This window comes from Natator depressus, chromosome 25, assembly GCF_965152275.1.
Source record: "Natator depressus isolate rNatDep1 chromosome 25, rNatDep2.hap1, whole genome shotgun sequence".
Classification (NCBI taxonomy): Eukaryota; Metazoa; Chordata; order Testudines; family Cheloniidae; genus Natator; species Natator depressus.
Genome location: NC_134258.1, coordinates 5,327,641 through 5,344,016, shown reverse-complemented (window position 1 = coordinate 5,344,016; position 16,376 = coordinate 5,327,641).

Sequence of the window (16,376 nt, the reverse complement as noted above, 5' to 3'; positions counted from 1 at the left end):
CTTTATTCTGTGTGCGTGTGATATTTCTACAGAGTCTCTTCTCTATCAGAGCTAGAGTTATATAAATAGATCTCTATACAGTAAAATCAAATGCTGCTGCTTTTTTGGGGGGGAACCAGGGGAGACCCCTTACTTTTTTAGTGCGACTTTTATACAGCGGTTTGGAACCAGGACTGACTGGGTGACGCTGGCACGAGTGAGTGGGAGCTCGAGTTCCATGCTCTCAGGGGGAGCTCCTAGCCTGACGCATGGCCCCCTCCGCAATCACAGGGGGGAGAGGTCCGAAATCGGATCTGCTTGTCCCAGGGGCCCTTGCTAAGCAGATCTAATGAGAGGAGGCACCATTTTAGATGTGAAACTGACCCCTGAGGCAGAAGATCAACCATGTGGCTTAGGCTTAAACAGGACATAATTGGTGTCTAGGCCTTCGGAGTATTCAGTGGCTCGAAGGCGCAGGATTACTAGAGCCCTGATACAGCTAGATCTTCCCCCGGGCCGGTCCACGCTTAATTTGGAGCTTCCTCTGTTTTCACCCCATCTGCCAGTTCTGCCTATTGCAGCGCATGACTGGTAGTTGAGGTCAATTCCCAGCTCCGCCGCTGGCTTGCTGTGCGATCTCTGGCAAGCAGTGTCGCTCTGTGCCTCAGTTTCCCCTCAGTAGACTGGCAGCAGGGTGACTCAGAAACCTCATAGCCCTGGCATGAGGTTAAGCAATGTTTCCTGACCTCCTCTGGTGGCAGAGAAGCACCAGGTGGCCTCTTGTGTCCTTGGGCCTGACCTTTCAAATGCTTCTACTTACTGTGTGCAGATGTGGTCGCCCCATCTCGAAAAAGATATATTGGAATTGGAAAAGGTTCAGAAAAGGGCAACAAAAATGATTAGGGGTATGGAACGGCTGCCCTATGAGGAGAGATTAATAAGATTGGGACTTTTCAGCTTGGAAAAGAGGTGACTAAGGGGGGGGATATGATAGAGGTCTATAAAATCATGACTGGTGTGGAGAAAGTAAATAAGGAAGTGTTATTTACTCCTTCTCCTCACACAAGAACTAGGAGTCAATAAATAGGCAGGAGGTTTAAAACAAAAGGAAGTATTTTTTCACTGAATGCACATTGACCTGGGGAACTCCTTGCCAGAGGATGTTGCGAAGGCCAAGACTATAGCGATGTTCAAAAAAGAACTAGATAAGTTCCTTGAGGATAGGTCCATCGATGGCGATTGGGCAGGGATGGTGTCCCTAACCCCTGTTTGCCAGAAACTGGGAATGGGCGACAGGGGATGGATCATTTGATGATTCCCTGTTCTGTTCATTCCCTCTGGGGCACCTGGCATTGGCCACTGTCGGAAGACAGGACACTGGGCTAGATGGTCCTTTGGTCTGACCCAGTCTGGCCGCTCTTATGTTCTACTGATGTGAAGGCCAGAAGGAACCACTGGCATCGTCTGCTCTGAGCTCCTGCATCGCACAGGCCAGAGACCTGCTCCAAAATGATTCCTAGAGCAGATCCTATAGAAAAAGAGCCAATCCTGATTTTAAATGGCCAGTGGCAGAGAAGCCACCACGACCCTTGGGGAGTGGTTTGAATAGTTAATTACTCTCACCGTTAAAAATGTGTGCCTTATTTCCAGTCAGAATTTCCCTCGCTTTAACTTCCAGTGTTCGACTTTCCTCTGCGAGAGTGAAGAGCCCGTTATTTAATATTTGTTCCCTGTGTAGATACGTACAGACTGTGATCAGGTCCCCCCTTAGCTTTCCCTTTGTTAAGCTCGACAGAGTCAGGGCTTGGTCACTCTAAGACAGGCTTTCTAATCCTCCGGTCAGTCTCGTGGCTCTTCTCTGACCCCTCTCCAGTTTATCAACATCCTCCTTGAAGTGTGCACCCCAGGCCTGAATGCGCTATTCTAGCGGCAGTCACACCAGTGCCAAAGACTGAGATAAAATGACCTCCCGTCTCTAGTTGACTGCAGAAATGCCATACAGCTTATACCCCGCTTCGTACAGCACAGCAGATCCTGGCCCACTTCCTGAACTCAGGGGTTCTCTGCGTCCCGTCCTATCCTCTGCCCAATCTCCTGGCCTGACGCACTGCTTGCTTTCAGGACATGGCCCTTCCCCGTCTGCCCCCAGCCGCGGGGTGTGGAAGAGGAAGAGCATTCCAGACCCCCAGGCCACAAATGAACGTGTCGTCCCTACCCCTGGAACCCGGGGTTAAGTGCTTTGGGATCCTCAGATGCAAAGGGCCATAACGGGGCTGAGTACTAATGTCGACTGCCCTGGAGGACTGAGGGGTTAGAATGGCCCAGACCTAAGGGAGCCGTTCCCATGAGCCGCTCGGCCAACAAGCTAAGCAGCATTGGCCTGGGGCCATTTGAGGCCAGCAGATTTCTAGGGAGTGCCGATGCAATGGGCATTGCAGGCCCGTTAAGGAGAACTATGCTGCAGGAGGAACCCTCTTTTGGGACAAAACTTAAAGCCCAGGCCTGGCGCCTTGTGCTCAGCAGAGAGCCTGTGGCCCTTGTGAGAATAGTCCCCTAGCTCTTATCCTCATAGATCTCAAAGGAAGGAGGGTCAGTATCGTTATGACCATTTTATAGTTGGGGTGGGGGAAAACTGAGGCACAGAGGGGCAGTGACTTGTCCAAGGTCAGAGCTGGGAATAGAACCCAGGGACCCCACATCCTAGTGGCTACTCTCCCCATTAGAATGGATCACGCTGCTTGGCGAGAGTCCGAGGTTTAATCTTGGCGTCCTGGCTGAATTCCCACTGGAGTCATTGCATTCGGCCTCCTTGAAGCTCCCCAGACAGCACTGTCAGAGAGAGGTAGTTTTCACTTCCCTTCCTAATCGGCTGCATAAGGCTGCTGAGCCGCTGCCCCATTCCTCGGTAGAGGAGGAGGGTGAAGGGATCCCTGAGCGCAGTTTGCACCCCACTCGCCCATGCTGCAAAACGACAGGCACTGTGTCGCTGTGCAATCAAAGCTCCCGGTCAGCAACGGAGCACACGAGGGACGATGAGCTCAGGGGGAGAAATGGATCCTGTCTGAACGTTTCCTTGGGGAGCAGGAATAGCTGGGGAGGTCAAGGAGGTTTAATGTTACGGAAGCCACTTTCCCCAAAGAGAAATCTCCTTGTTAATTGGTCTCTTCATTCTCTGTGTGTTTGTGTTTATTTAAAGAGCCACAAAGTCAAGGGCGTGCGTGGTGGGGGGTGGATGCTGGATCTTAGCAGACAGAGCTTTTGGGGAGTGGTTTATTGTTGCTAAATCACTTCCTTGTTAGGAAAGGGTAAGAGTACCTTTCCGCCTCCGTTTCTAGCAACTGATTATTTTTAAGACGCACTGGGGGTGCCTCGCCAGCTGCTTCCCCAAACCCTTGGAGACGACCCTGCCACGAGGCTGCGATCTCTGACGTCTACGCCTGAGCTAGGGAAGAATGACCTTGGTTTGGCAAATTTCAAGCCCACTTGACCAGTGTAGGTTCAGAAGTTCCTCTAATGCTCCAGTGTGACTGGCTCTGAGTTTGCTTAGAGGCCGAAAGAAATCCTCATGGAAGGGCAAACGCGGCCTTTCTCCTGTTTGTTGAACCCAGCTTCGGTGGGGTGGCTCAATCCCTAATGCGGGAGGCTTTGTGTTTTACCCAGGCCTGCCTGTCTTGTCAGGGCTGGCGAGGGATCGTGGGTTGAAACGAGGTGGGGGAAGAAATGAAGTCGAAAAGGCTATCTGTCTGTCACTGATGGGTCCCCTCCTCTCTCCTTGCTAGGCCAAATTCACCAGCTAGTAATAAGGTTGATGTGGATGTCCTTCCCGATCAGTCTGTCCCCCTGTTAAAGGGAAGAATTGGTGATGCATGGCGTGTTCCCCTGCTCCTCCCTGGTGCCAACTGCGTCTGGGTTCCCATGATGCCCCCAGCACAGATCCCAGCCCATGGCAGCGTGGCTTCAGCTAGGCGTCCTGCTCTCCTGGGCCTGGAGCACTGGCTTGCCCTTTGCACAAGATGTCTCCTATTTCTCGGTGTCTCTGGCTGCAGGGGAAGCTGGTGGACGCTGAGCTAGGAACCTCTTCCCTGTGCCGCCAGACCTCCCGCTCCCCACCCAGTGGCCAATTCTCTTCTCGGCAGGAGCCGCGAGTTCCCTGTTTAGGATCAAGCTGGGAGCGGGGAGGATCCCTGCCCCTTCGGAAGGAGATGGGTTCTCTGCTCGCAAAGGGACGCTGCCAGCAGGAAGCTCGAGATTTTGTCTAATACGCAGTTTGTGGGTCAAACCATACAGCTTGACTGGCCGTTCTGCTGTTTGAGTGGAGGAAGGGGAGTGGACCCTGGGCCTCCCCCTCCCTGGCATAGTGGGTGTTGTGTTCCCATAAGACACACTAATGCAGCTTTTAAACCGAGGCGGCTGCTGTGGGCACAGGCCGGGGAAGAGAATCGCAGTTGCTGGGATGGCGGGTGGAACTCAGGCCGGTCCAGCCAAAGCATTGTAGGAATGTGTCAGTCACCGGCCTGCCAGTTCTTGGATGGGAACGATCCTGGGCGTTGCCAGGACAGTGGAAGCCGGTGTCGCCTTCTCAGGCGGGAGCGGGGTTCTGGGCGGGAGCAGACCTCTTAGGGAACTTCCTTTTGCAAAACGTGGGGTTGGTCAGTCGGTCCCTTTTTTAACCAGGTGTCTGTTCTTCAGTTCGCTGGCCCGGGAGCTGCGTGTGGAAGGATGGGTTGAAAGCATTGCACTGTCTTGGTGCTGTATTTTAAAATAAATTTTTTTAATTAAATAAGTCAGTGAAATATTTTGACTCGTGGCCACATTTAATTCTTGCTCTGGGGTTTGGAATGCTTCTTTCGAGCTCATCTGTCCCCTCTTCCCACATCCTCCTTCCCCCAGGGCAGTGCCCCAGCCTCCTTCTAGCCCCAACCCAAAGGATATTGATCGGACCCAGCCCTGCCCTCTTTTGGGCGCTTGCCCACCTTGCTGACGGAGCTTGTAATTGACTGAGCTCATGAGGCCTGACCCTCAGAGGGATGGCATGTGTCTGCAATGCAATAACTTCTGAACACCGCAGTGGGGGGGAAGAGAAGAGGGGAAAGTGTATGTAGCCCCTGACATGGAGGGAGAAATGGGGGATGCGGCTGTAGGGTGCAGGCAGGAATGGGGGCCACACAGAACCATGGGGGAGGACTGGGCCATTACCCAGTGTTATGTTACCCCTGTGTATTGGGGGAATGGGGATGCACACCGCTGCTCACAGGGGATGGGAGGAGGTATGAAGAGGGGCCACACAAACCCCTAGCCAGGGAGAGATTAGGGAAGTGCAGGGAGTCCCTGAAATAGAGGGGGGTAAAAGGAGGACCGTAAGGAGCCCTGCTGTGGATAATAAGCTCTGTCTACAGAAGCTAAGACATTGGCAACCCCTTCTTAATGATAAAAGAAAAGGAGGACTTGTGACACCTTAGAGACTAACAAATTTATTTGAGCATAAGCTTTCGTGAGCTACAGCTCACTTCATCAGATGCATTCAGTGGAAAATACAGTGGGGAGATTTATATACACAGAGAACATGATAATGATAGTAACCAATCGCCAAGGTAGAACTTGGCTGGCAGATAGACCCCAGAGCCCTGCAGCTCCTTTCTGGGGCATTGAGGAGAAATACAGTAGGTTATTGGGGGCCATATCAGTACTTTAGTGCCCGCCGGCGGAGCCCACCCTGTGGTTACCCCGTGCTGCGAGGTGGCTGGGATTTGTATCTAGGGGTGGGTCTGATCTAAACACAGATACCTGAGCCCAGCTGTGTCCGAGGGGGCAGTGGAAGGAGATTTCCTGCAGCATGTGAAAGAATCCTCTTCATTTAAAAAGGAGAACTTGGGAACTGCCCCACAGAAAACTTTGTGACCGTAGTTAAGGTTGACAAATGCAGCTCAAAAGCTGACCACGTTTACACTAGTCTGCTGCACTTCCAAGTGCAGAGCAAAGACTCCAGAAGGGGACCACACCCTACTGCAACCCGGGGGGGGCGGGGGGAGCCTGGGGCCTGGCTGCTTTGGAGAACGGCTCCTGGATAAAGAACTCTAGGTCACCAGATCGAATTCAGGAGCAATTGCAAGGAGTGGCCTTCAGTGCCCTGCATACAATGAGTCTGTTGGTCTCAGACAGCTCCCAGTTGAGAGGTGTCACCACGTGCAAACTGCCCCTTCCAATGGCACGACTTGGCACCCAGGAGATGGTGCAGGGAGGCCGGGGACCAAATGGCCCAGAATGGCCCCCTCATCCCAGGTAAGCCTCAGCACAGCTGCGGCCGGCCGGGGTGTGCCTGTCCTGGGGAGAAACAGGACCTCACTCAGCAGGCCTGGCGGGCCAGTGCCTTTCAGTCCCACACAAGTCACTGTTAGCAAGTAACAGGGTTTGCCTGGCTCCCTGAAAAAGCTCTGCATGGCAGCGGGCCTTCGCTGCTGCTCCTGAACCTTTCCGGGGTGCGTCGGCCCCAGGTTACAGCCGCTGGGGTCTGAAAACTGGTGCCACCCTTGAGTGATGCCGGAAGCAGGAAAATCCCACCGCTGCCAGCGAGCCCGGAGTGCGCAGCGGCACACGAGCGAGGCCTGGTCTGTGCTTCAAGATTGGCTTGACCGAGCAACGCCGCTCGCGGCTGGGACCGGTTGCGCGCCCTGAGCACCCATCCTTCCATGGACCCAGCTGCCGCCTCTCGCAGAGAGGGATTAACTGTGCCGGCGGGAAACCCCCCCCCTTCCGTCCACGCTGGAAACCTCTGCTCTGCGGCACTCCCGCGGCAAAGGTGCAGCGTGGTAGCTGGCCCGCCGTGGTGACTGTAGTGTAGACAGAGCCTGAGCGTCTCTCCTTCCTGCATGAAAGTGCCACCCACGCTTCTCTGCTAGGCAACGGGCAGGCTTCCCTCGCCGATCGCTAGGCAACTGAAAGCAGCCTTCACCTGTTGCAGAGGTGGGATGGGTTGAGCGCTGCCCCGTTTCTTTCCTCGGGCTTGTCTAGACACGCGCAGGTTGCACCTGTTACCTTTAAAATTGGTGTAGTTCAACCAGAGCAGCTTTTGTGTGTGGACTCTTCTGATGGTTTCAAATGGGTGAGACTGATTTAGCTTGTGCCCGTTGATCTACACCCACAAAGGTACTGCTCTGAGGAGACAGTGTAGCTAACACATTACAATCCCCCCCGAGCGTGGGTGCAGTTCTGCCTCGGGCCAGGCGTTCCTCCTGGTGTTGTTATTCCGCTAAGGACAATAATGCTGCTACAAAGCGCCTCTCTCCAGCGGGCTGGATGTAACAGTTGCACTACTAGGGAGGTGGCATCCATTTTACTGGAGCAGCAGAAAATCCCACCGCACCCTGAAACAGCGATACAGACAAACACTGGAGCCAGGCCAGGGCTCACAGGTGCCAGTTAAACCACTGCTGGCTAGCCTGAGTGACCAAGGTTTGGCTGCAGTGTAGTGGGGATTGGGGGAGAGGGGGCTGGCTGGGGGAGGGGGTGGGCTCACAGAATGCTCTGTGCAGAGGGCAAGCACTGTTGCCCCCCACCCCTGTTCACGCCAGCCACCGTGTGCAGGAAACGGGCAGCAGAGAATTGCTGCATTTCATCCCATTGCAGGGGATTCCAAGGAAGAGGCTTTAAGGGGGTTTTCTCCTGGACCCCTCCCCTCTCGACAGGACTCAGGAGGGCAGATTCTGCTCCTGTGCGTCTCCAGGCAAAGCCAGCTGGAGCCGAGTGTGGAATTCGGTTTGGAGGAGGAGCGGGTTCCTTGGGCCCTGCAACCTAAATCTTTCTCCGCAGCTGGTGCATTCTGACTTCCCCCTACTTCGATATTAGCATGAGATGTTTAAACCAACCATGTAGGGACACGAGCTGGTGTTTGCATGACAGGGCCACTTAGAGCCCCATGGTGCTAGGTGCTGTACATATGCACAGTCAGAGACAATCCCTGCCACAACGGCTTATGAGCCAAAGAAAACAGAGCCAGGATTAGAGGGGAAACCGAGAGAATGGTTTGCCTGAGGTCACCCAGCAGGCCAGTAGTCGAGCTGGGAATAGTACCTAAGTCTGCCACATCAAAGGCTGGGCCTCTCCACCTCATAGCTAGAGTGAGACTGGGGGTGTCAGGAGGTCTGGGTTTTATTCCCAACTCTGTCACTGTGTGACCCTAGGCAAGTCACTTTGTCTCTGTCAGTCACCAAGGGACAATAAGCATGCAATCTCACAATGCCATTTTTTCCACAGTCACTTTTTGGAGTCAGACTGTATTGTGTCTCAGTTTCCCCATCTGGACAATGGGTGTAATGGGTCTGACTCTCTGCAAAAAATAAACCATTCATATTTATTACTAACTATGACTCTGTGGAAATTAATTGTGTACAAATCATTCCATCCTCCTTCTCTCAGAGCTATTCTCCCTAAACACATTGCAAGCTATCCAGGGCAGGAATCAGGGCTTCAAACCTGTCTGTAAAATGCCTGGCTCAAAGATGGTGCTATACAGATAAAAATTAATGAATATAACCAGTGGCCTCATCACCAAGTTTTCATTTTATTACTATTAGGAAGTATGTCCTAATTACTTTCCAAACATTAATTAATGTTAGTGATATTACCCCTTATTTACAGATGGGGAAACTGAGGCATGGCAAGGTGTGTGTATGTGTGACTTTTTGACTCAGTCTGATTAAACTGTGGAACTCCTTGCTGCAAGAATATTTTGAAGCCAAGAACATCATAAGATATCATTATTAATGGCAACACACAATTTGGAAGGGATATTGAGCCTCATGCGTCAGGGCTTAACCCAAGCTCCATTAGAGAGCAGGATGAGGTGGGTGGGAGGCAGATTCTCCACATCTGCTACTTCGGGGTTCTTGCACCTTCCTCTGAGGCACGTGGTCAGAGACAGTACACCTGGCTAGATGGACCCTGAGTCCAATTCTACAAGGCAATTACTCATTCCCATGACTTTTTCAAGGTCACAGATAGAGACAGGTTCCTGGCAGTGCGTTCAGACCATACTTAAGTCAAAGCCAAAATGTCTGCCAGAAAGTTATGCTTTTCCTGGGATTTTGGTCTGAGAAAAATGATTAGAAGGAAGAGTGGAGAATGGGAAGAGAAAAGGGAAAGAAGGGGAAATGAAAACTCAAAGAGGAATTTAAGCATTGTTGCTAGGAAGTGATTTACCACTGTTTGAGTGTAAGATTGAATGGTAGTTTGGTCTTTCTAGAGCTTTTCTTGGCCAAAATGCCTGAACAGAGACACTTTAAAGGACCTGATTTGCACTGGAGCAGCGCCCAAAAGCATTAGTCCCTCTTGAAAATCTAGGACCTGAGTATGCTGCACACTTAGCTGATCTGGCCTGGAAGGGCAGGGACACAAAATGGCCACATGTGATCAAGACACTGATGCACTGGTCACTGTATCTGGGCACCAGAGATGGGAGGGTTTTTTCCTTTCTTCAGAACATCTGGTAGAGGCCCCTGCTGGAGGCAGGATACTGGACTGGATGGTCCAATGATCTAACCCAGAATGGCAAATCCTCATGTTTCTTTGATCCTTGGAAAAGAAGCAATAGAAGACCAAAAAGAAAAGGAGTACTTGTGGCACCTTAGAGACTAACCAATTTATTTGAGCATGAGCTTTCGTGAGCTACACTCACTTCATCGGATGCATACTGTGGAAACTGCAGAAGACATTATATACACAGAGACCATGAAACAATACCTCCTCCCACCCCACTCTCCTGCTGGTAATAGCTTATCTAAAGTGATCACTCTCCTTACAATGTGTATGATAATCAAGGTGGGCCATTTCCAGCACAAATCCAGGTTTTCTCACCCCCCCCCCCAAAAAAAAACAAACAAACACACACACACACACAAACTCACTCTCCTGCTGGTAATAGCTTATCCAAAGTGATCACTCTCCCTATAATGTGCATGATAATCAAGGTGGGCCATTTCCAGCACAAATCCAGGTTTTCTCACCCCCCCACCCCCATACACACACTCACTCTCCTGCTGGTAATAGCTCATCCAAACTGACCACTCTCCTTACAATGTTTATGATAATCAAGGTGGGCCATTTCCAGCATAAATCCAAGTTTAACCAGAACATCGGGGGGTGGGGGGGGAGGGAAAAAAAAGGGGAAATAGGTTACCTTGCATAATGACTTAGCCACTCCCAGTCTCTATTTAAGCCTAAATTAATAGTATCCAATTTGCAAATGAATTCCAATTCAGCAGTTTCTCGCTGGAGTCTGGATTTGAAGTTTTTTTGTTGTAAGATAGCGACCTTCATGTCTGTAATTGCGTGACCAGAGAGATTGAAGTGTTCTCCGACTGGTTTATGAATGTTATAATTCTTGACATCTGATTTGTGTCCATTTATTCTTTTACGTAGATACTGTCCAGTTTGACCAATGTACATGGCAGAGGGGCATTGCTGGCACATGATGGCATATATCACATTGGTGAATGTGCAGGTGAACGAGCCTCTGATAGTGTGGCTGATGTTATTAGGCCCTGTGATGGGGGTATCCCCTGAATAGATATGTGGGCACAGTTGGCAACGAGCTTTGTTGCAAGGATAGGTTCCTGGGTTAGTGGTTCTGTTGTGTGGTATGTGGTTGCTGGTATTTGCTTCCGGTTGGGGGGCTGTCTGTAGGCAAGGACTGGCCTGTCTCCCAAGATTTGTGAGAGTGTTGGGTCATCCTTCAGGATAGGTTGTAGATCCTTAATAATGCGTTGGAGGGGTTTTAGTTGGGGGCTGAAGGTGACGGCTAGTGGCGTTCTGTTATTTTCTTTGTTAGGCCTGTCCTGTAGTAGGTGACTTCTGGGAACCAGAAAGACCAGGCATTCTAGATGGTTAAATTTCAGACAAACTTTCTGACAAACTTTCAGACAAACTTTCAGCATAGGGTAAATGGTTGTGGCTTAGGTTAGCACAATGCTCAGTTAGCTTGTGGAACTCCTTGCCAAAAAATCTCACTGAAGCCAGGAGCCTAGCAGGGTTCCAAAAAAGGGGTTGATATGGCTAATGAGGACAAACAGAGCTAGAATTATAAATATTAAAAATAAGAGTTTGGCAGGGAGATTAATCCCTCCTGCTTCAGGGCATAAACTGACTTCCAATTAAGGGATGTCAGGAAGATTCTTTCTCTGGGGGCAGGTTGCCCCATAAGTGCCACTACAGGGTTCTTTGCACCTTTCTCTGGTGCATCCGGTGCTGGTCTCAGTTGGGGACAGCGTACAGGACTGGATCCAGTCTGACAATGCCTGTGTTCCCATTAGAACAGCCCAGGGACGGGGAAAAATGCAGGACAGAACTGAGAACGCTAGAGGGCGCTGATGGAAAGGTACAGGAGCAGACCGGTAGGTCTGAGCTGTGTTATTGTGTGTGCCTGCTTGAGTGAAGAGTGCAGTTTAATCCCACTCACCGCTGGCTTCCTTTGTCCACGATCCAACAGAAACGCCCTATAGCGCTCCTCAGAGCTGCCCCCAAAATAAAGCTCTCTCAGTGCACTGCCTAGCACCACTGCCCCCTCCTGGATGGAATCAGAACGGATGGGCTGCGTGTGATGGGTTACCATGCTACTCACCGTTTATGGGAGTGTCTACCACCAGCCTGAGTGACTAGGGTCAGGGCCGTTGCAGCAGGAGTATCCGAACCATTCATCTAGGCTCCCAGCTAGGTTCCCAGATTCTCTGCACTGATTAGGCCTCAACTGGAATATTGTGTCCAGTTCTGGGGGCCACATTTCAGGAAAGATGTGGACAAACTGGAGAAAGTCCAGAGAAGAGCAACAAAAATGATTAAAGCTCTAGAAAACATGGCCTACGAAGGGAAGATTGAAAAAGTTGGGTTTGTTTAGTCTGGAGAAGAGAAGACTGGGGGGTAGGGGGGGACATGATAGTCTTCAAGTACACAAAAGGTTGTTACAAGGAGGAGAGAGGTAAATTGCTCTCCGAGGATAAGACAAGAAGCAATGGGCTTAAGTTGCAGCAAGGGTGGCTTAGGTTGGACATTAGGAAAAAGTTCCTAACAGTCAGGGTGGTGAAGCACTGGAATAAATTACCTAGGGAGGTTGTGGAATCTCCATTACTGGGGATTTCTAAGAGCAGGTTAGACAAACCCCTGTCAGGGATGGTCTAGATCAGAGGGACTTGAGGTCCCTTCCAGTTCTGTGATTCAATGCCAGGCGCAGCAGGGGAGCCTGGGGTTCTGTTTCTCTCATTTGGGATCCAATTAATTGACTCAGTTTTAAACCATGTGAATTCTGCCCAGACACCAAGGTAATGGGCGTCCGAAACTGTAAATGCCGGCGAGAACAATTTAAGCTGTTCCCATGAAAGGCCACGGGGGCAGCATGGAGACAACTTGGTGGCCATGTGAAAAACTCCTCCGGACCCCAGTCGGTCATTCCTTGCCTACCCAGGGCAATACGTAACAGCCCCTTCCTAGTATACAGCCCTGCCCCCTACTGGATAGCCTCTGAACCACTCAACGAGGTGTCACAGGTTCTACCCTGCTAAACGCTAATGGTGATTCTCCTTCGGCTCTTGAGGCCTCTGTTTTCAAGCCAGGGGGATCTGGATTCGAGTGCCACGACTGTTGTGTTGTTCAGGTACACAGCACAGCGACAACCAGAAAGTTAGTAGGTGCCCAGAGATGTGTGATTGTGTTATTCTGGGTGTGAAGCATGGCTGGCCACAGTTTGAAGACCTAAATATCTGGGATCTGTATGTGCCTTTGCAGGTATGTGCTCTGCAAAAGCAGTAACTATCCCCAACTTTCCCCTGGATCAGAGGGCACATAAACAAAGAGGGAAAGCCCACCCTGCCAGTGAGAAAACATTAGAGAACTCTCTAATCAGTGTATTGATTGAGATTGCCTATTTCGTACGTGCCACACAGCCCAAAGGAGAATGAATAACGGTACCACTGTCTGCAGGAAATGTCTGTTATACAAGCAGGGTGTATCTATTTTTATCTGGTGGCTCCAGACGATAAAGGAACTGTCAGGTCCACCTACACATGCACTGTGTATTCAGCACCACTTCAGAGAGCGGCTCTGAAATCTCCAGCTACTTCTTGACATCTCCCACCTCGCGGAGGATTGCCGGCTGCTGCAGCTGAAGAATACCAAGCGGCGAGCCTCGGTTTCCATTGCTTGGTAGCAAGATGTCCTGCGGTAACTAGGGTTGCCACCTTTTTATTTGCAGAAAACGGAAAACCCTTGCCCTGCCCCTTCCCAAGGCCCCTCCCCTTCTCCTAGGCCCCTCCCCCCACTCACTCCATCCCCCCCCCCCGTTGCTTGCTGTCCCCCACCCTCACTCACTTGTGCATTTTCACCAGGCTGGGGCAGGGGGTTGGAATGCTGGAGGAGGTTCAGGGTGTGGGCTCTGGGTGGCCGAGCTGGGGTTGGGGATTACGGTGCGGGGGGGGTGTGGGGTAAGGGCTGGGGGTGTGGGCTGCAGAGTGGGGCCAGAAATGAGGGGTTCAGGGTGCAGGAGGGGGCTCTGGGCTGGGGCAGGGGTTGGGGTGCAGGAGGGGGCAAGGGGTCCAGCTGGGGATGCAGGCTCCAGGATAGGGCCAGAAATGAGGGGTTTGGGGAAAAGGAGGGGGCTACGGGCAGGGGCAAGGGGTTGGGTGTGGGCTCCGGGAGGGAGTTTGGGTGTGGGAGGGAGCTCAGGACTGGGGCAGGGAGGGGTGCGGGCTCCGGGCAGCGCTTACCTGAGGCACCTCCCGGCAAGCAGTGACGTGTCCCTGTAGCTTATAGGCGCAGGGACGACTAGGGAGGTTCCGTGCGCTGCCCCCGAGCACCCGTTCTGCAGCTCCCACTGGCAGGGAACCGCAGCCAAAGGGAGCTACGGGGGTGGAGCTGGGGGGAGGATGTGGAGTCCCGAGTGCCAGCTCTGCAGCTCCCATTGGCCTGGAACCGTGGCCAATGGGAGCTGTGGGGACGGAGCCAGGGGGAGGGTGTGGAGTCCCAAGCGCCGGCTCTGCAGCTCCCATTGGCCTGGAACCACAGCCAATGGGACCTGCGGCCAATGGGAGCTGTGGGGACAGAGCCGGGGGAAAGTCACAGAGCCTCCCTGGCCATCCCTGCCCTAGAAGCCACAGGGACATGTTGTTGCTTCCCAGTAGGTGCCTCAGTTGAGTGCTGCCCACACCCCGAACCCCACCTCCCGCACCCCAGCCTGCCTGGGGCTGACCAGACTTTTAATGGCCCGGTCAGCAGTGCTGACCAGAGCCGCCAGGGTCCCTTTTCAACCAGGCGTTCTGGTCGAAAACCAGACGCCTGGCAACCCTAACCCAGGCAGCCTCCTGAAGGATAAAAATCCTGTCTGTGTCCAGGGTAGGGGGATTCATTTTCTTTTACAGATGGGGGTGAGGTGGCAGGGGATGAGATAAAAGAATTAATAAGAGATGGCCTTTCTGGACTTCACCTGATCGAAGAAGACAAAGAGGCCTGGTAAGCATGTCCCTGTTGTTGGAGGAGCTAAGAACAGGGGACACATTTGGGCCACTGGGTGGCATCTTTTAACCCTGTAGCCAGCCCATAGATGCCCCATGACCAGTGCTTTAGGGACACTGCCCGGTCAGACACCAATGGTGGCGCTGCATGATATAAAAATACAACAGTCCAAGTACAGGACCCCATCTGTTGATTCATTCCCCCGAAACTGCCTGGAGGACTAATGTCCTTTGGTCATTCCCAGAGACAAGCGCAGCTTGGGGTGTGTTCATCCCTGCCGCCCCATCCATGAGCCTCCAATCTGAGCTGGAGGCAGTAGCCCTAAAGGGGAGGAAGGATGGTCCAGTGGTTAGGACACTAGTCTGAGCCCCAGATTCAATTCCCTGCTGTGCTGCTGACTCAAGCCTGTATGATTCTGGGCAAGTCACTGCTTCGCTCTGTGCCTCAGTTTCCCATCGTACAATGGGGACAATAGCGCTGACCTGCCACACAGGGGGGTTGTGAGGATAAATACATCACAGACTGTCAGGTGCTCAGACACTGCAATAATGGAGAACCATATAAGATACATGCCTCTGTCTCCCAGGAGTCGAGACTGCAAATTAGTCCCCATTCAGGGATGTTTTTGTGCTATGCACTCTTGGGAAACTGAACTGATGCGGCCAACTAATGACACACAAGCCACTTAATGAATAACCAGTCTGGCCACTCCTAAGTTGGATGCAAACTGAACTAGCAACTTTGCCTGCGTGCTGAGTAGAGCTAGTCAACATGTTTCATCAAAACCATTTTTCAGGGATTTTATTTTTGAAAAACAATTTGGTTTTTTTGCAAGTTCCTGTGAAAAATAATTGGTGGGTTTTGACCTGCTCCAGTATCGAGTGGGCCCATCTCACAGTCTTGGACGTGAAGACCCAGAAGTTGAAATAGGGGAGGCCCTCCTCAACGCAGCCCGAAATGGTAGCAAAATGTCACTTTTTTGAGAGTGCTGATTGGGTGGACAATTTGATGGTACTTTTGATGGTAGAGACTGTCTAGTTTGGTCAATGTGATATATGCTATCATGTGCCAGCAATGCCCCTCTGCCATGTACATTGGCCAAACCGGACAGTCTCTATGTAAAAGAATAAATGGACACAAATCAGACATCAAGAATTATAACATTCAAAAACCAGTCGGAGAACACTTCAATCTCTTTGGTCATTCGATTACAGACCTAAAAGTGGCAATTCTTCAACAAAAAAACTTCAAAAACAGACTCCAACGAGAGACTGCTGAATTGGAATTAATTTGTAAACTGGATACAATTAACTTAGGCTTGAAGAAAGACTGGGAGTGGATGGGTCATTACACAAAGTAAAACTATTTCCCCATATTTATTCCCCACTGTTCCTCAGAGGTTCTTGTCAACTGCTGGAAATGGCCCACCTTGATTATCACTACAAAAGGTTCCCCCGCACCCCGCTCTCCTGCTGGTAATAGCTCACCTTACCTGATCACTCTCGTTACAGTGTGTATGGTAACACCCATTGTTTATGTTCTCTGTGTATATAAAATCTCCCCACTGTATTTTCCACTGAATGCATCCGATGAAGTGAGCTGTAGCTCATGAAAGCTTATGCTCAAATAAATTTGTTAGTCTCTAAGGTGCCACAAGTACTCCTTTTCTTTCTCCTATGGGGATGCTCTGAAGTTCTTTTGGAAGATTTCCCCACATCTATAGGATCTTCCTCCCCTATGGGTTCCCTGATGTATCACTGGGAGCCCCGTCCACATTCAGTGCTTGCATTTTCCGTCTCTCCGTTATACTTCTACTTAAGGAATCCTCTGCAGTCCTTGATCCAGAAGGGTGCTGTGCAGCTCATTTTCCCCTCTTCCTTCTTTGGTTGCTGCTGGTCCTATGGGCT